At 32.9% G+C, this 21135-nt stretch overlaps 1 long non-coding RNA gene across 1 annotated transcript in view; it reads right to left on the reverse strand.

The window, feature by feature from the left end:
- The window catches only part of LOC109503371, a 215853-nt gene that overhangs the window by 187276 nt on the left and 7442 nt on the right, over positions 1 to 21135 (reverse strand). Inside the window, exon 2 of the long non-coding RNA XR_006584622.1 lies at positions 8288 to 8389. This is a non-coding gene — a long non-coding RNA (uncharacterized LOC109503371). The remainder of the gene's footprint in view (positions 1 to 8287; positions 8390 to 21135) is intronic.

Genomic DNA, 21135 nt, shown 5'->3' on the forward strand with positions numbered 1-21135 from the left:
AGAAGAGTACTTATAGTAGCTACCTTTTTTTTTCTTACAAGAAAGCAAAAGATATAAGAAAATAAACATGTATCTATCTTGTGCCTTGGTACAAAAGAGATACAGAAAGGATAAGCCAGTAGTTAAAAAAAAAAAAAGTTACCTACAGGGAATGGAAAAGAAAAGAATGGGAAGAAAGGGGAAATGAGAACTTGGTAGTAAGATCCTAGACCTAGAGAATGGAACACTTCTCTAAATAAATAAATAAATAAATATATATATATATATATATATAGTTCTAAATATATGTATATATATATTTAGAACTATAGCACCTTTTAGAACTACAGCAATTTTCACATTCCCCTCCCCAAATTAATGAAAAATAAAATTTTTAAAAATTAATTAAAAATGAAAATAGCCCAGGATATGAGGTGAACATATGAAAAACAAATGAACCTAGATGTGTTATAAATGAATAACATAACGTTATTGAATAGGATGGAGAAAAAAATCATAAACCAAAGAAACTTAATGAAAAAAATATTTTAAAATACTGTGAGGCAAAAGAATGGTACTCAATTAGCTCATTCTGATTAGTTAACCAGTTTCTCACGCGGGTAAGGGTTGTCAATTTTGTACCTACTTGGTATGTGTATCAGGACTGAACATATAAGTTAAGTGTATTACAGATGGTGGGAGATAAATTTTTCACTGTTAGAGAAAAAAGTGACAAACAAGGAAAGGCTGGAGGCTACAACCCTGTTGTATTACATTAGAATTAGAGACATCAGTATTAACTCATAATTGTTCATATATTTACAGACATAGAAATAAATATGGGTAAATATCCATACACAGATTAGCATACACACATACATTCCTAGCTCTATTAAAGAGGGCTAGAAGCAATAACACCCCAGGAGCAACAAGGATACCTAGCACCCAGATTTTGGTTTCTAAATACCATTTTCTAGTTAAAAGAATAAGTACTCTGTGGACAAGTAGCTTATTTCAGGGATGAGCAGGAAAAATAAGGCAAATCTGGAATATCTTACCAAAATATAAGAAAGTGCCCCAAAAAAGAAGGGGGGAATGTCAAATAGACACTGAAGCCAGAATGAAAAAAATTCCCAACAGCCAGAGCTGGAATAATTTGAACAAAATACATAATAATATTATTGAATTATAAGCCCTAAAATAAATAAATACCCATATGCCCACACTAATATAAATATGTACTTAAATAAATAAGCAAAAGGGAGAAGGGATATACCTTGTTTAAGAGAATTCTAATTAATAAATGTGGATGGAATGAGGAACATACAAAATCTCATTACGCAAACACATTAGTAATAATTGTTAGAGACAAGAAAGATCTACTAACAATTATCAAAATCAGTGGGCAAAAAGACTGAAGAAAAACAGGATATTGGCTTAGTCTAAAAGTATCTTCACCAAAGTATATACTAATTATGAAGGGAAAAATAATAAACTTATATTGGCAAAATCTGACCCATACCACCTGCCTCAAATGATGAAGGTTAATATCATCAGTAATAAGACACATGATACCATGCATTCCCTGACATGGTGCATGTTGCCTAAAAGCACAACCTCAATGTACACATGAGAAAACATCAGATAAATCCAAATTGAAGGACATTCTACAATATAACTGAGCAGTCCTCTTTAAGAGTGTCAACGTCATAAAAGACTGAGAAACTATAAAATACTGAGGGCATAAAGAGACCCAACAACAAAAGGTAATAAGGATTTCTGAATTTGATATTAATTTCCTAGTTTTGATCTTTATATTATAGTTGTGTAAATTATCAACATTAGGAGAAACTGAGTGAAGGGTATATATATGAATCCTCTGTGTTATGTTTGTATCTTTTCTGTAGGTCTAAAATTATTTGAAAACAAAAAATATTTTTAAAAATCATCGCATTATAAGTCAAGATTTTACTTTTAACTTGACACTGGGTTCTGAGCTCTAGTCCTAGCGTTGATGTTAAGAGATATGACTTAAGTATGTGTCACTTAACATTTCTGGGCTTCATTTGTTCATTTATTTATTCAATCTACACTTATAGTGTAATTGAGTAAGATCGCATCTACTCAATTTTTTCTATTTTAATATTGTATGGTCTAGAAACAACTGAGAAACTTTTAGAAACATTATTTGTTACCTCAATGTCTCTTAATACAATAGTCATACTACTCTAGATATTTTATTCAAGTTACTCAAATTCATACTTTGCAAGCAAATCTTATTTCCTTCCTAAGTTTGGTTCTCTCTTGTCATTTTTTCTTTATCATTTAATTTCAGGGCAAAAATAAGGCAGCAGAGAGCATAAACCACTGTTTGGGATCATATATCATCTCATCGCAAATATATTCTTCTAAAAGACTGGTTTAATTCTTAGAAAGATCAATTAGCTTTCCATCAAATGCCAACTATGAAAGGCAGAACAGAAGATGGTGGGAATACAGAAACGAGGAAGAAATAGTCCCGGCTGTAAGGAGCTGACAGTTTAGTCTGAGAGCAGACATGTATGTAAGTGAATATTTGTAAGGCAACGTGAAAGCGTTGTGATAGAGATATGCAGCATCCCAGAAAGGAACAATCAACTGCCTGGGAGAGTAAGAGAAGAATTTTTCAAAAGAGATGTCAGGGTATTAGAAGACCAGCAGACAAGTTTCAGGTAGAAAAGAAAGGAAGGGGGGGGGTGCCTGGGTGGCTCAGCTGGTTGAGCGTCCGACTTTGGCTCAGGTCATGATCTCGCAGTTTATGGGTTCCAGCCCCACGTTGCGCTCTGTGCTGACAGCCCAGAGCCTGGAGCCTGCTTCAGATTCTGTGTCTCCTCCTCTCTCTGCCCGTCCCATGTTCATGCTTTGTCTCTCTCTGTCTCTCAATAATAAATAAACGTTAAGAAAAAAAAAATTTTTTAAAAAGAAAGGAAGGATTTTTCATGATGTAGAATAGTATGTGAAAATGTATAATTCTATAAAAAAAACCTGATGAGTTTCACACCAATTGAATCATATGCTATAAAGGCCTTAATTGCTAAGCTGAAACAAAACGCATGGATGAATATACTGGCTTTCTTTAATTCTTGTCCTCCTTCCCATTGTTCTCTTGTTTGCTTGCTTGTTTTCTATTATACCATAATTCATCCAAAAAATAAAAATAAAAAAAAAACACCAAAGAAAAACTAAAACCAAACATAAAACCAGACTTCTCTCACGAGCTTTACCTTTACTTTGCAGACAACAAGAAGCAAAAGGCTCATTCTTGCTCCTAATGTCAAATTCTATTCTGTGACATTCATGGGGAAAGCAACTTTTATATAGAAGATTCTGGATAGATATAAATAAGAAATAGTCTTTGCCTTGGAGATATGTAAGAGGGCAGAAGCATGGTCAAAAATTTTTTTTATAAAAAAAATATCACATCTTCAGAAATAATTTCTTCCTGTGTACATCTCCAAACAATCCACTTCTCTGTCTGTAACACGTTAATGGAGACCTATGAGCTGATTTGTCATATGGGGCAGCTAGGTGGGTGTCTTAGGGCAGCTCTCTGAAGTCATTCACCAAACTCAAATGTAGAAAATCATCAGAGCTCTTCTGGAAGCAGAAAAGCTAGCTGGATATTGGGTAGACAATTTTCCCACCACTCTGTGGGGCAAAGAGAGACTGCTTGTCCAATTCCCAGTCCTTCCAAATAAGTATTGTTTTTAAGTTTTTGTATTTATTTATTTTGAGAGAGAGAGAGCAAGAGAGAGAGAGAGAGAGAGAGAGAGAGAGAGAGAGAGAGAGAGAGAGAATCCCAAACAGGCTCCATGCTGTCAGTGCAGATCCCAATGTAGGGCTCAATCTTTCGAACCGTGTTCATGACCTGAGCCTAGATCAAGAGTCAGACACTTAACCAACCAGCCACTCAGGCATCTCAAGTAAGTATTTTTATCATTCTTTTGCTCAACTGCTAATACTTCATGCTAAAGCAGGTTTTGTATTTTTTTTTTAAAAGCTATACTTTGGTGCGTATGATTAACTTCAACAATAAAATATATGTAATCACTAAACTGTGTCTAATATTAATTCAGCTTGAGATCTGAAACTCAATTAAATTGAAAATTTTTATTTGGTATATGATGCTGTGCTGACATTTAAAAATAGGCATACTGAAGGGTTCTTGTTTTTGAAGGAAGCATATAAACTACAATATAAGCAAATAAGAAAAATACCACCTCTAGATTCAAATGACAATGCTTAATGTTCTGAAATCTTCATTTTCAGGTGACGTTTTATTAAATATAAAATTGGTCATATCATTAAGTACACAGCTTTTAGCTCTAACATATAATTCCCAAATTATCCTGCATTTGCATATTACTACAACTGCATTTAGACAGCAAAAGCTCTCAATAGCCAAAAGGTAGATAAAACAACTTGTACTGTTCTCAAAAGTCACATGCAACAATCATGCAGGAGGTGACGGCATTGTTTTGACCATGATATAGAAATCTGTCATTATTCAAGCTAGCTTTTATTGAAATTATTATTATTCTTTTTGTTGGAAGCAAGTATAATTTCTGAAGAACACCATTTTCCCCAAATAGCATAAGAACTATAGCACTGAGTACTTTAATGTACAAATGTGACAGTCTAGGATAGTAAGGCAAAAAAAAAAAAAAAAAAAAAGTTAAGCCAGTGATTTTTATAGATGTTTAATACTACAGAGTTTCATTTCTCTGTTTTCTTAATTTTACATTTTAATTGACACATACAAATTCAAAAATTTTATCATCCAGTATTATTTCTGAAACTCTGACTTCTATGATTAATCAGAATATTCATTTAAAATCCATTATTGTCAATATTTTACCATAGGTCTCAGCAAAGATACTTTAAAAGCAAACTCAATTTATTTTTTTAAATCTCCTTAAAAGTATTCTGGGTGTTATTTAAATAGTGAGCAAACAATAAATATCATGTTACAGTGGTAGTTATTGGTACTACAAAAATTCAGCAATAATAATTTCTTCACAGAGTAGATGATTACTAGAAAATAGTTATTGAAATGAAAATTTTATCTCCTTATTTAAACTGTCTTCAAAAAATAAACATGCATTTAAAACCACAACATATAATTTCTAAATTTTGGTAACTAAACAAAATCAGTTTATCATTCTTTTTAATCTTTACATATATATTTCTATGTTTATAGAGGTTGACTCTGAGGAGAATTTTTAAAATTTTAACAGCTATGTTTTTAGTCAAAGAATGACCTTGGAGGCCCAATTCATGGTTTATACATAAAAGTCTTCTTGGAGATTGAATTATTTCTTTACCATTAATAGTGGTAATCATATTTTTAAAATGGAATTTCTGAAAAGGATAAAGGTAGATACTTAATGAGGCAATTTAAGAAACACTAAATTCGACATAATATGGCTGCCCTACATCATGCCATCACTTTTCTCTCTCAACTTCATTCCTCACCTATTTCCTTATACCTCTGAAGATCTTTCAGAATCTTTCTGCAAAATTTCTGTGGAGCATCTTATGTGCTTTACGTAGTCTAACTTACAAAACAACACCAAGAAATGTTTCCTCACAGAAATTTTCTCCAAGATCAATTTAGTATTATTAATCTGTTAATGACACCCAATATGAAAGTTTTTTTGGGAGGAAACAAACTTCAGAGGTCATTAAAGGTTCCTAGAAAAGAGGTAATTTTAAACTTTTTAAAATATTTATTTATGTATGTTGATTTATGTTGACTGCAAGCAGGGGAGAGACAGAGAGAGAAGGAGAGAGAGAATCCCAAGTAGGCTCCACATTGTCAGCGCAGATTCCGACAAGGGGCTCGATACCACAAACCATGAGACCATGACCTGAGCCAGAATCAAGAGTCAGAAGCTCAACCAACTGAGACACCCAGGCATTCCATTCTGGAGATGTGATCTTAATTTTTGAAAGAAACTTCAGGCAAAAGGGGAAGGGTACAAAACATAATTGAAGGGATAAAAATTTGGAGATCAGTTGGAAAACTGCTATACCATTCCAGCTCCAAAGTGCGGATGTATTATCACGGTGGAAGTCTGTCTTGTAAATAACCTTAAATCTGGGTGAAAACAAATTTAATTTCCTTAGGAGGTATAGTTAGATATTGCTACAAGAATAAAGTGGCAGTAGGAAATGACAGAAGACTTTACTTCCTTATCCCTTTGGATGGACAGCACACAGATGTTCTCAGGAATCACTAGATCAACTGGTAGATAGTCTTTACCCTTTTTTAAAAAATCAGGCAACACCTAGATGCAAGGCATATGTTCGTTTTACTGCACTCAAGAATTCTGGGTATCCTTTGTTATACTTCACCTTCTAGTTTCTGAAACCTGGTTGCATTAATCTAAAGTACCAACACCAAATCATTTCCTTTCCCAAAGCATCCACTCCTTCTTAAACTTTTACTTTCAGCTAATTTATTTCTGATTTGTGTCTCTAGCTAAATCTTGAAGGCAAAAAGAAAAAAAATCTCACCATCAGGGCTTATATTTCTGTGAGAATTTGAGACAATAGAAGCACGGGTGTTTGAGTATCTGCAATACAAGAGATCCCAGATTGGAAAAATTTATATTAGATCAGCATAGATTACATACTATGCTCCCCCCTAATAACTACTCATCTGAAAAAGGTCTGTTCTGCTCTTAAAATTGACGTTTTGGACTTTGGATAAAGAGATTGGATTAGAGACAATAAGATTTTCCCCACTGGAAACTAATTAAATTTTTCAAACATTAAATAGATCAAACCATATAGTATAAAAATATTTTTAAGTAGGGCAAGATACACTGACACTAATATATCTTATTGAAAAATTGTTTAACTTGACTTGGAACTCTACTTCATGTCTAAACAGCTGAATTGAGCTTAAGGGTTGTTCCAAACGTAAATATTCAGCCCTGTACATAAAAGACAATAATTAAGTTAAATACTGATTTCCTTTCCAAACTTTAAAAATTATACCAGGTTTCATCTGGTATTCCTTTCCCTTGATTTACTAAACAATAGAATTAGCATCAGAAGGAGAAAGAAGATAATTGTGAACATCATCCAGCCTTTTGACAGTAATCAAAATAACCAGTTACTGCAGAAAAGAAGACCAAGAGAAAGTGACAATTGATTCCAGAAAGAAACAGAAGAGTTGAGAAATGTATATTTCATCATCTCTCAACTGGAAAGCTGGGAATATATGAAACTTGGGTTTTAAATTAATTGCTTTTTCTTATGTATACTTATACTATGAGAAGTGAAATGGATCCTTTGAAGTTTTTCCCTGGTTTAATTAGTGTGCTTATGGTTCCTTGAAGAAATATTTCAAAAGAAAATATAAATGGAAGATAAGGCTGGCATACCCTCCAGTTAATGTTGATTAAAAAAATGAAGCAGGAAACAGTAACTACTTTCCAATATTGTTAGAAACTTGCCACTCTGTTCTCTGTTTTAACCTCCATGATGCCAAGACATTGGGTACTTTGATGCCTCTTTCAGTGATGTTCTATGAGCAAAGAGTAGCATCTCAAAAAAACATGCTTCCTTTCCCGTTTGATTCATGTCCACTCTCATCTGCACATTAACTTCCACACATCTTCACTTAATTGGAAGAAAGGTTATTATTTTTTATTAAACAAATACTGTTAAAGCAGCTGTTATTCTTACCAATTTACAGGTAAGAAGAATAAAGTGAAGATCGATAACTAGCAAATGGCAGAAGTGGGATTTGAATCTAAGCAATCTGCCTCTATTATCCATCTTTTTAAAATTTAAATCTAAGTTAGTTGACATAGAGTGCAAACTGATTTCGAGAGTAGAATTTAGTGATCCATCACTTACATACAACACCCAGTGCTCATTCCAAGTGCCCTCCCTAATACCCATCACCCATTTTTGCCCATCCCCCCCACCCAATATCCCTCCAGCAACCCTCATCTCTGTACTTAAGAGTTTCTTATGGTTTACCTCCCTCTCTGTTTTTATCTTATTTTTGCCTCCCTTTCACCATGTTCATCTGTTTTATTTCTTAAATTCCACATATGAGTGAAATCATAGGATATTTTCTATTATCCATTCTTTTAACGATACTCTATTGTTCTAGGAGCCCCATACAGACTCTGAGGGAGGGGTGGTCTTGGCAGCTGCTAGCATTATTTTTGCTGTTAAAATTATTTGCCCACAGCTCTCTTCTTTCTTTCTTTTTGAGGAAGGAGAGGAAAGGTCATGGGTTTTATACCTGTTAGAAATATATAGTGAAGTACTTCAGTCTTCATACATTTGACCTCTGCTATATCTCCAGATCTTCCTTGACTTATGATGAAGTTATGCCCCAATAACTCTATCATAAGTTGAAAAACTCATAAGTTGAAAATGCCTTTAATGCACACAAACTACCAAACATCCTATCTTGGCCTATCCTACCTTAGTCATGCTCAGAATGCTTACATTAGCCTGTAGTTGGGCAAATTCATTTAACAAGATGATACTTTAACTATGATACAATACAAGGAGGCCAAAAATAGGCTGCGCACAGTTTTACATCTCAGTTATCACCTGATTTTTAAATTGTATTATAATCTAAATTTTTAAATCTTTGGTGACAGTCTTCCTTCTTTTGTGGACCAGATATAGCCACGATTCCAAGTTCCTACACAAATAGATCCTCAGAAATTGTCAATTTCATTGGCTGATAATATTACAAAATGAGAATCAGAGTGATTTTTCAGAATATTTAAGCTTCCACCAGATGTTATTCCTTTGCAAAGTAACTGAATCATCAAAAGATAAGTGTTCCAGAGGCAGCTTTAAGAATCTGTCTTTAAGGAAATGAGCTGTGTTAGAATGGGAAACCCAGTTAGAGATACAAATATCCATTTCTATTAGGGTCGTTCATCATTGATAAATTCAACATGTATTTATTAAACAACTATCGTATGTCAGTTCCTGCTCTGCAACAGAAATAGGAATGGTGCCAGATACATTTTCAGGGTAGATTTTACACAGAATATCAATTAATGCTTTTGTTGAATTCAGTTACCTTTTTCAACAGGCTCGTATGGCACTTAAATGTTCATTTTTCGTAGAAAGTTGCTCAAAGAGATTTTTGCTGGCTTTCATTTATTTTTTATTCTTTTAAGTACAGCGTAGGATAAAGAAACAAAACAAACCTACTAGCTCAGTTAATTTAATATAGTCTATTCTCTATTTTTCACATGCTGGCTCATTACCGTTTAATATTCCCAGCCAGGTTATAATATTCATGGAAATAGAAATGCACCCAAATGTGTTCTTAATAAGGGTACAGACATGTGTATTCATTACATGGAAGGTTGTTAGCTAACTAACTACTCTGATTACAGATTGATTTTTATTATTCCAGGGAAAAGGTAGGTATTAGTATGGTTTATGGATGTATCGTGTCTTCGGTTACCATTTCTTTGCTTGAATCATTTACCCAATAACTTGCACCCATAAAATGTTGGAATAACATACGATGACAAGCTTATCAGTCAATTTGCAACATTTCCTTAAAAGACTGCTTTGGTAACTAAACAATTAATGCAAAAGGACGGGATAATCTGTATCTCTTTATCTCTTATAGCTTGAATTTTATTTAAATTTTCAATACAACTCAAATGACATTATTAGTTGTGCATCAGAATGGAATATTATTTCCTATCAATGGCCATCAGGGCCTACAGTGAATACAGAATAAATAGTTCTGACAGGACTGAAGAACATTGTTCCATGTATGGCAATTTTCTTATTGGGTTTGGGTATCATTGTGGTCCATATTGGTCAGAATTGCCATTTAGTTTTCTATAGGCTAGTATTTCTTACATCAAGACAAGGAAAAATTTAAAGAAATAGCATATACAACCAAATCTTCCCTTCAAAAGAAAACTTATTGATAAATTATCAATTATAACTATGCTTATAGAAAAAGAGCTACTGTATAGCACTGCTAGGAATTTATCCAAGGGATACAGGAGTACTGATGCATAGGGCCACTTGTACCCCAATGTTCATAGCAGCACTCTCAACAATAGCCAAATTATGGAAAGAGCCTAAATGTCCATCAACTGATGAATGGATAAAGAAATTGTGGTTTATATACACAATGGAATACTACGTGGCAATGAGAAAAAATGAAATATGGCCTTTTGTAGCAACGTGGATGGAACTGGAGAGTGTGATGCTAAGTGAAATAAGCCATACAGAGAAAGACAGATACCATATGGTTTCACTCTTATGTGGATCCTGAGAAACTTAACAGGAACCCATGGGGGAGGGGAAGGAAAAAAAAAAAAAGAGGTTAGAGTGGGAGAGAGCCAAAGCATAAGAGACTGTTAAAAACTGAGAACAAACTGAGGGTTGATGGGGGGTGGGAGGGAGGAGAGGGTGGGTGATGGGTATTGAGGAGGGCACCTTTTGGGATGAGCACTGGGTGTTGTATGGAAACCAATTTGTCAATAAATTTCATATTAAAAAAAAAAGAAAAAGAGCTACTGTAGACAGTAAATTCTGTGCATCTAACATGCTAGAAATTTTGTACTTTATCATTTTACAGTAACTCTAGACAAAATAAAAATATATTTAGCTCTTTCAGTTGTTCATCATAGTTAAATATAAATTCATGTTTCTTTAAAAAATAATAATATTGGGAAAAATGATTACCTTTAATGTACTGCCTCTTGCTCTATATCATACTAACAAATAAAAAATGTTTTCAGAATATAATCACCATAGTTTCAAAATAAACTACTATTAATAAAAAATCATTTATTATTGTTTTCTCCGGGAGATCTTTGTACACCCACCAAAAATAACCTGAGATTTAAACTATTCCACATACAAATTCCAAAGCATAAAGTAATTTCTAGCAGTTAAGTTTAACTCAGTAAATATATATGTATAGTTTTATGCACATGTACATATATACATACAAAATTATTGTACTATATATATATATATATATATATATATATATAATACCATGACTAATAAACACACGTACATATTCTACTATTTTTTTACTTGTACCTCGGCAGGTCATGCTAGTCTTATGAATTATAAATCTTATTTCTGATGACCATAGTATAGCAGTTTTATTAAAGCAAACAAAGAGAATTGCAAGAAAACAGAAATAAGGACTGATGAATTAAGTACTAAAAACCCTTCAAGAAAAAATTGCTTAAATATCACAGCAGGAAACATAGGTATGTGGTGAGGAGTAAAAAATCCTCAAAACTTATTGTGAAAAGTTCAATGCATTCTTCATGACGAAATGGCTATGAAGTGAGCATATTTAGACAAGGATACCTAAGTGGAGGCACTTTAAAAATATCCTGAAGTAATTCTGTAGTTTCCTTCTTGATCTCTACCTATTTCTGAGAACTCAATGTAAATAAACATTTACTTTTTCAAGATCAGTTTCTTCCTCTAAGGTAATTCCTTCTGCTGTTCTCAAATCCAAGCTGTGAACCTGACCTTCTCCATAGTGAGATCAGAATAACTCCATCCATTTTCACGGGTCAGTAAAGGCCAATTGCTACAAGGTGACATCCTGAGTTAAAAAGAACAATACTTTGAAGTCAACCAACAATATATAGCATGGTGGTATGACAAACTGGTCTTTTTTTTAATACTGGTTTTATTTATTTGTTTATTTGGGGACCTCTAAACATTATGTACATTAGAAAATGTATTTAATACCTAAGATAAAATTATGGGGAAAAAAACCGGCCTTGCAGAAAGTTGGTTTTCTCTTCTTATTAGATGCAAATACATCTAATTAAGCAGAAGCACAGCAGTGGAATTTTGTAGAGTCCATTACATGTTTGAATTGTGAACAGGCCATTTACGAATTCATCTGAGAGGGAAGCTTACTGCCAGCTGGTGTCAGAAATGGAATCATTATCAGGCATTGTATAGTTGTCAAAAATAATAGCAAGCACCATTGACCTTGGCCAAATTTGAACTGGTTATTTAAAAACAAAAATACTAGAAAGTGGTATTACTGTTTTTAGGGGTATAATGTCTTTAAAATATAACCCCCAAGAAACCTGTAAAACAAATTGTTATTTATTGTTGCTAAATTTCCAGATTATAAAGAATTTTTTAGTGCAATAAGTACAAATAAAATCAGTTTTCTTAAAAGGAAAGATTTAGAAAACTGTAGTGAGCTACTTGCTCACCCTGGACCTCTTATATGAGTTTCCATGATTTACAGAAATTTAGTTTCTTATAATCACAGACAGAAGATTTAGAGTGAAAATAAATCCCAGTACAGGTCACCAGTCTTTACTAGCTATAGGATACTAATTATTTCACTGTTTGAGGTGGAGGCATGTGATACCTTCTCATTCCCACAGTTAGTGTGTGTATAATGTCATAGGGCTTTGTAAACTACATTTTAATATACTACTTTAATATTAATATTATTTATTTTATTTAAAGTAGTTGCTTATTAGTAAGTGTAAATAATACCCAGATGATGACACCAGACTGTTTATCAATATAGCCAAGGTAATAAATATATTCATTAGCACTTGGGGGATGCACTCAATAAAAGCTTGTAAATAGCTCAATAGGTGAATTGGATAATAACATCTAAATTACTTAATCTTATTTTTTCAACAATAAAAACTTTTTTCATTTTTATTAGTAATGTTTGTGTTTTCCTAATAGAGTAGATCATCTTAAATCTGAATATGGAGTCATAGCTACTGTGGAACTACCAGAAATAACATAGAAAGTAGTAACAAAAATTTCTCTAAAACTATTCCCATTACTTTCAAAGAAGTCTTTACCCTTATTGTCAAAACATGGGATCTTATTTTGCTTGTATATGAAATTATGAGGTTAAATATGTTCAGAATTGTTCGAAGTTATTCTTTAGCAAAGATAAATTAATTTATCTTGTTTTACACCAGAACATTTCAGCAATCTACACAAGCTCAATAAAAGAAAAAAGAGAATTGATAATTGAGTTTAAAAAGATGTATATCTGGGCAACCTATAATATAGTTACACATATGTAATAAATAATAAGAGCAAAGGAATAGTGGTCAAAAGTTTAAATATTTTAGAGATATTTCTTCAGCATCTTCTTAGAATAATGGATATTAATTTTCATTTTTAGAAAATATTTCCATAAGGGGCACCTGGGTGGCTCAGTCAGTTGAGCATCCGACTTCGGCTCAGGTCATGATCTCATGGTTCATGAGTTTGAGCCCCATGTCGGGCTCTGTGCTGACAGCCCAGAGCCTGGAACCTGCTTTGGATTCTATGTCTCCCTCTCTCTATGCCCTTCCCCCGTTCATGCTCTGTCTCTGTCTGTCTCAAAACAAATGTAAACATTAAAAAAAAATTTTAAGAAAATATTTCCATGAATAACTCCGTAATACTGAATCCTTACTGTCCATGGTTCAAGTGTGCATGAGTCAGTTATCACTTAAAGCAAGCACTGCTTTTAATGGTATACTTAAAATGATCCTATTTTCGTATTTCATATATTAGAAAAACTGACCACTACCTTTTTAGCACTAATCTACATTTTAAAAATTATGTAAAAAGATAACTGGAAACAACCTAAAAGTGTGGAATGGAGAAATAAATTATACCCTATTCACATAAAAATATTACACAATAAAAATGAGCAGCCTATTGACATATGCAAATGTGGAAATTACCTGGACAAAATGTTGAGTAACATAAGTTAGACAAATATGCATACATGGTGTGTGATTCTATTTATGTGAAGTTAAAAAAAAAAACAACTGGTAAATCTAATCTATGGTGAGAAATATCAGTAGGGCATGAAATATTCTTCTGGAATCTTAGAAATGTCTATATCCTGGTCTGTGAGATGATTACACACAGACACACACACACACAGATATCTATCTATCTATCTATCTATCTATCTATCTATCTATATCTGTACGTATACATAAAATGTTCACCCAGCTGTATGCTTAAGAATTGTACATGTTAAATGTCTCCATTAGAAGAAAAAAAAACACTTTTAATCGCATAAAGAAAGAAAAAATCCAAAGAACTATCTTCATTTTTCAGAAAGATGCTAAGTGAACATTTCAGCAAAACTCATTAAAGGATCAGAGTGTCCGAGAATATAAATCACAGATAAAATTATAAACTAGAAAATTTAATAATGTGACTTTACAGAAACAATAACTTATGGGCAAGTTTATATTCAATTATATACTTTTTATTAACTTTTTCTATATTTAACAATGAAGCTGAATCCTCCTTCCATTATGCTTCCATACCACTAACGTTAAAAAAAAAAGAAAAGAAAAACATAATATTTGCTAGCTGGGTAAAAGTGATCATAAGCTAAGAGGCCCTTATGTAAGAGGAAGGAATACAAAACTAGAAGGAAAATCTGTATTCAAAGCCAATCCTCCAGAAACTAGTGTTACTACCATGAGCAAAAAGGCCATTTTTTTTTCTCAAGTCACCATTATTTCTGCAGAAAAATGCGAGAATTAAATAAATATCATTCAATGGTCACAGCTCTAAAAGCCAATGAATTGAATATCTGAGTGCTGGAAAACTGATGTGTACCAAATTTTTCAGTGTTCATCAAGATATTTTGAATCATAATATCAGGATTACCTGAAACTTAATTGAAATAAAATAAACAATTTTATACATCATGTCCATATATATCCTCATTTCTTTTAAGTTGTAGTCTTGTCAACAGAGGTTCAAAATCTACTGTTTAAAACAGTGACCCAGGGCGCCTGGGTGGCTCAGTCAGTTAAGCGCAGGACTCTTGGTTTCAGCTCAGGTCATGATCTCACGGTTTGTGAGCTCGAGCCCTGCATGGGGCTCTGTGCTAACAATGTGGAGCCTGCTTCAGATTCTCTCTCCTCTCTCTCTGCTCCTCCCCTGCTCATGTGCTCTCCTCTCAAATAAATATACTTTAAAAAATAATAAAAAAATAAAAGTTACCAACAATTGGTCTATAATATATTTCAAGTTTCTTTCTGCACAGCATGTGATATAGACAAATTGTACATTTTAAGGAGACACAGATAGCTGTCTAGTAGGAAACACCTATTTCAGAGCAGTGGAGCACTTTGGGGAAGGATTCTGAGTGCTTCTGTGGGATGCCATCATGGAGCACTGCTTGGGAGCAGTGGATGGTTATCAGTGGCCACAGTGACAAAATCACTGTGCCTCTCTAAATATTGCACCTCTTTGGTTTTAATAACATATATGTTAACAAAACAAGCTAGTGAAATCTCCTGACTGAGAGATTTCTTCCTATTGTGCTATTCCACGAGTTTTAATATGTTAAGCCACTGATGTGCTAAAGAGCCTCAGTAGAAATGCAATTGTTGCCTATATATATATTTTTTGTCTTGTTTTGTTTTGTTTTGTTTTTTGTTTGAGAAAAGCTGCTTATGACCAAAAGTGTTTCAAAAGTCACTGGCTATTGCTGAACTTAGAATAATATTAAAAGTACTTCAAATATTAAAAGTACGTATTGTATAAAAAACCTGTATCTGCCGCTACTATCCATCAAATGGCTGACTTTAATATATTTTTTTGTTGAAGAGCATTTAAGTCAAAAGGTTATAGTTAATGTTCCTAATACTCTCAAGGTCAAGATCATTAAATACGTAGTACGATGATGTAGAAGCACCACTAACACAGGTCCAAATCTTGACATCAACACTTACTAGTCCCAAAACTCTGCAAACATTACTTAAGGACTCTGAGCCTCCCATCTGTACAATAGGGATGATTATTCCCACCTTTGATGGCTATTTATAGGAGTAAGTGAGATGAGATATATGAGGAACTGCACAGGATCTGAATCATTGCATCAATGACTGGTCTGTATAACACTTTCAATAGCAAGGCTCAATCACTTGAAAAAATGTTCTAGATAGGATAAAAGGGTTCCATCAGCACAGTAGTAACAAATGAGTCAGTTTTCTAATTACCTCCGAGGTCAAATTTTTGAAATTCTTTTAGTAATACTCTTAGGAAAGCAAATTATTGCTGAAGTAGTAATGAGTTGATTATAATACATCTGTGAGCTTACACGGAGTAAAACTTCTTTCATTCCCTGGTCCAGTGCAATCCCTCACCTTCCATTTCTCCTTCTTCCTTTAACTATCAATATGGCTTCCCAGAAGAGTTGTAGAAAAAACTTGTCTATTCCTGACTTCAAAGAAGAGAAATCTATTTCAAGACCAAGAAAACGTGGTCAAGAACAGGTCTTTACCTGACGGAAAGTTATGAATGACAGTAGTTTACCACTATTAAGTATGTAAGTAGCACCAAGTAAAATGCATAGTTAAAAAAAAAGCTGATTTTCCAGAAATGTAGGTTGATAGTTATTGTTTTTAATCCAATACAAACAAGCAGTTTACCAGTATTCCCTATCTAAACCAATGTACCAACATCTTACTCTTGTTATTTTCTTTATCATTAGGCCAAGAAAATATAAACATTTCTTACACATGCACACACACACGTACACGCCATCTTGTGAACATGCATATAAACATATACACACTTTTCCCAGCAATAGCCGAATCATTTTTGCATATCATCAGGGACTATATAATATAAATGGCATAAAGGCACAGCGTGTGTAGAGAGGGTCTACATACTGACTAATCAATGTTCACAAACGTGCTGTAAGTTTTGCTCTGGGGTTATAATTTCCAATACTTCAATGGTTCTGCCACCGAAATAGAAATTGTCCCAGGTATTCGTAAGTATTAATTTCCTTCATCTAGTAAACCTGGTAATGATGCTTCCAATCCAATTTAAAATCCATTAAAATGTGTGGCTTTTAAACCCATTATAATTTAGCTCATTTCTGTGAAATTTAGTTAGAAGAAAACAGCTGTGCATTTGCACATCTGTAAATTACTTTTAATTGCACTTTTCTCAAGTGAGAAAGGAGAAGCTTAACCTACAATGCAATTTGTATACCTGACCACACGAATGCTAGTTAACACCTGTGCTTTAGGTATAATTTCATTTTGGGCTACATAATCTCATCTCACTAGTAATCCAGACTTCTGTGTGATTTAGCTACTCCACATTTGATCTCAAGCAGACTTTAAAATGGAAAGTGGAGACTATAAGATATTTGATTACCTTAAGTTATTTACTCATCTAAGAAAGAACAAATTTCATAGGTAGACATGGCTAATTCTGTAATTTAAAAATGTGTAAATACAATTATATTCATTTTGAATGATTTGGATATTGAAAATTAAAATGAATTCCAGATATGTGGTAGCTTGATAACTTACATTTTTTTTCTAAGACCTATTCATTTAATAAATCAGCCCTCTGTCTTATATCAGGCATTTAGAACTACTGATTAGCAAAGTCAATTACTGCCTTCCAGTCACAAATAGCAGTTTCCAAATTAAATTGGTTGGCACAAAAATATGTCAACAGAAAAATGTTATCATTCCATAAATATTTCTGAACTGATTATTGCTGGGTTTCATCTGCCAAAATTACAAACCATTCTCTTTCTACATTCTTGTTGATTCATTTCCTGATAATCGAAGATGTTTTAGAAATAGTTAAATCACACTTGAGTAGGAATTTTCTGTGCATCAACCTTTTTGAACGTCCTACCTGAATGTATTTAAGACTGACTCTTGACCTAAAACAAAAAACAAAAAAAACAAAAAACAACTCTCTAGAGAATATCTATGAATGGCGGACTCTAGGAATGGAGAGAAAATAACATGTGATCGGGTTAGGATCCCAAAGAACAAGCAATGGCAACAGAGATATAATTTTCAAAAATGCTCTACTAGCAGAAAGTACACATATCTAAATCATCATGTTTCATGAAAAATGTAAGAGAAAAATTTTTAAAGAAATGCTTTTAAAAAGTAACTCGCAGATGACATTTCAAAAAGAATTAATCCTACAAGTTTAATTTCAGGACAATAGCTTCTATCATTTAAATATTTCGGACACACAATATATATCGATATATATTATTTCAAACACAAGACAGTTTATAAACTCACAAGTAGAATATACACATTGTACAGTTTTTAGCAACTCAGCCTTTCATATACAACTGTCTGTGTTCTCCAGGAAAGTGCCCAGGTTTAGGGAAGAATGAAAAACTAATTATGTTTGCTAAGGGTGAGTTAGCTTGGTTATTATTGTTGATTTGGTCATCGGATTGAGCTGACCTACTCAACCTGGTGATTTTTTTCAAAAAATCACCATACACAGCACACTGCCTCTGCCAAAGTATCCACAACAACTTACCATCCAATGAACGATAACGATGAACGTGTTCTGTTGCAACCCCTCTCTCTAAAAAATTTCTGACATTAGTGATGTGGAGCTCTGAAGTAAGACTATGGGATTTAACATGGGAAATGGCTGGATGGACCATCGATCATACATACTGGACCACAACCATCCCCTTGCTGCCTTTTTCTCAATGAAGGCTGCTCTTTGAGCCCACTGATCATCTCTCCAGTTCGTTGTTTATGTGTGAACACAAAGTTGCGATTATTTGCTATAAAAATATACCATGTCATTAATCTCAATCTTATTTTCTATTTTAGTTTTATGACTGATGTCCACAGAAAGCCCATGTATTCCTCATGTTTAGATAACCATTCAAAGATACAATCGCTCCTTTGAAAATCTCCACAAATAGTAAAGTAGTTGATAATCCCAGCAGGGAAATTTTTTAAAAATATTTTGAAGCATCTCCCTCCCACTACACATGTTGACTTCTTATGTTCATGGGAGAAATAGAAAGTAAGGCATCGCTTAGTCGCATGGTATTTTTAAAGAGAACTATTATGCAACATTTTAATAATAGCAAAGTGGAGGCAATTATAAAATGAGTAAATATCGATAGTGTTTGAGGCAAAAGATGGAATTTCGTATTTTCTATCAATTAGTAATTATTTAAAGCCAGTAGTAATCAAATATCTAGAATCCTCACTCAAACACGTAAATGACCAGTCACTTGCACTAAATATTCAGTGCTTTAAATGATCCCAATCACCAGATTCACTGTTTGCCTATACTGAATCACAGACTAGACTTCAATAAGATACTCAAACTTTTGGCTTATTTAGAGCAATATGGAATAAGAATAAACTTAGGGCTTCTTACTACACTTTCTAGCCTAACGCTCATAAGAGATATCTCGGGAGATAGGCAGAAACTTAGATCGACAAACCTACCTGAATACATAAACAAGAGAAAACTCAGTGTTTTTAGAAAAAAATATTGAGCACCAAAAGGAGATCCCTTTGCTGATCATGACTTCGAGAGAAGAACATACAGATAGGCATAAATCATCATTGTTCAAATATATAATAGGTCAGGTTGCTTGTAAAATAAGCCCTACCATGTTTAAACACTTTATCAAATAGCAATATTTACTTTATGATAGTATTTAACCAGATTAAATCAATATTCAGTTAAAAATGCAACAAGTGTAAATCAGCCATTCTTTTATATGAAAAAGACTTAAACTCGGAAAACATTATTCTTTTATTCAACATTAATTACATTTAAGTCAAAGCGCAACCTTTCACAAATTACTTGGTTACTTAATGTTAGTTACATGTTGGTCATTTTGAAACAGGATATTAAAATACTGCAGCTAATTTTATGGAGAAAGTCTTCCACATGCATTACAGATTGTAATTTTTTTTAATATTCAAGATGTATTGCATTAATGAAATGAGAAAATATTACTATCGGCAGTTTATGTGAAAAGTATCTCCTTTTATTTTGCACATACTTTTCTCCAGAACAACAAAGGTTAGTGTCTCACGTGTTTCACTTATTTACTTTTGTTATTGCAAATCCAAGATCATCTCACATATACTAATCTTTTATGGCAGAGGTCACTGAAGTTGTGCCAAAATTCAATAATGATGTTGTATCTAGTGTAGCAACACATTTATCTCATCGCTGGAATTCAGACCATTTAGAACAAAGCATTTCATTTAAATGATGAAACACTCATCAAGAATGCCCTCTTGCAGACACTTCTCACATTTAAAAAATTGGGGATAAAATACTGCAGTTGTAAAGCTGTCTTTTCAATATAAAATCAAAGTTAACACTTAATTATGTAATCTCTCATTTAATTGGGGGACAGAAAGAATTTTATGTGCCTGTTGCATAATTGAAACAAACAAAACTGTCACACTTAAAATGGTAAAGGCCCATAATCTAAATTGACAAATACAAATGAATTTCACTTTTTCTGAAGAGTGAAGAAGTTTCTACTTGTAAAGTGTTTTTAACATTCCCGAAAGGATGGGAAAAATGATAAATGAAACGGACTATTCAAGTTGTTCTTCACAAATAGAATACATTTACCAAAAATATTGAACTATTTTTATTTTTAACAGAAATCGTATTCAGAATATTGTTTTAAAAATGTCAACTCACCAAAGACAATGTAATCGATATCTTGTATTTATGGTCCCAAGTAAAATTAGCTAATAATTCTGCCAAAAAGCCTACACTATTGAAATGCTCAATTACAATTAATAGCTATAGCAAAAGAAAGTAAATTCCTTAGCCTTTTTAGTAAAGAGTATGACAAATTCTTCTCAGTACCTACTTTTTCTACCTCAACTCAAAAATATTTTTCAGTAATCATGTACAATTAAGTTTTTTTCAGAACTTACAAACTAACATATATGTGTGCTCTAAAAGTTCTATATTTTGTGTCATTTACTTTGCTATCTATTACCTCTAATTAACAACAACAACAAAACCTGAAATTTTCAGTAGAAAATTTAGTATATCTTACAGAAATATTCTGCCAATTTCAAATAAGTGAAGTAATTGATTTAAAAATAATAGAAAATAAAAACAAAAAAGTGTTTTTATGACAGCTAAGATTAAAGTAAAAATAGAATTCAAAAATAATTTTTAAGCCCGAATCATGCTGAATAAGACAAGCGACCTTATCGTTCTTGCACCTGTTTGACAATAGTTAATGATAACATGTTCCTGTTTTATCCGAATTTTGTAATGCTATGTATTAATTTCTTTTTAAAA

Source organism: Felis catus, chromosome C2, assembly GCF_018350175.1.
Source record: "Felis catus isolate Fca126 chromosome C2, F.catus_Fca126_mat1.0, whole genome shotgun sequence".
Lineage (NCBI taxonomy): Eukaryota > Metazoa > Chordata > Mammalia > Carnivora > Felidae > Felis > Felis catus.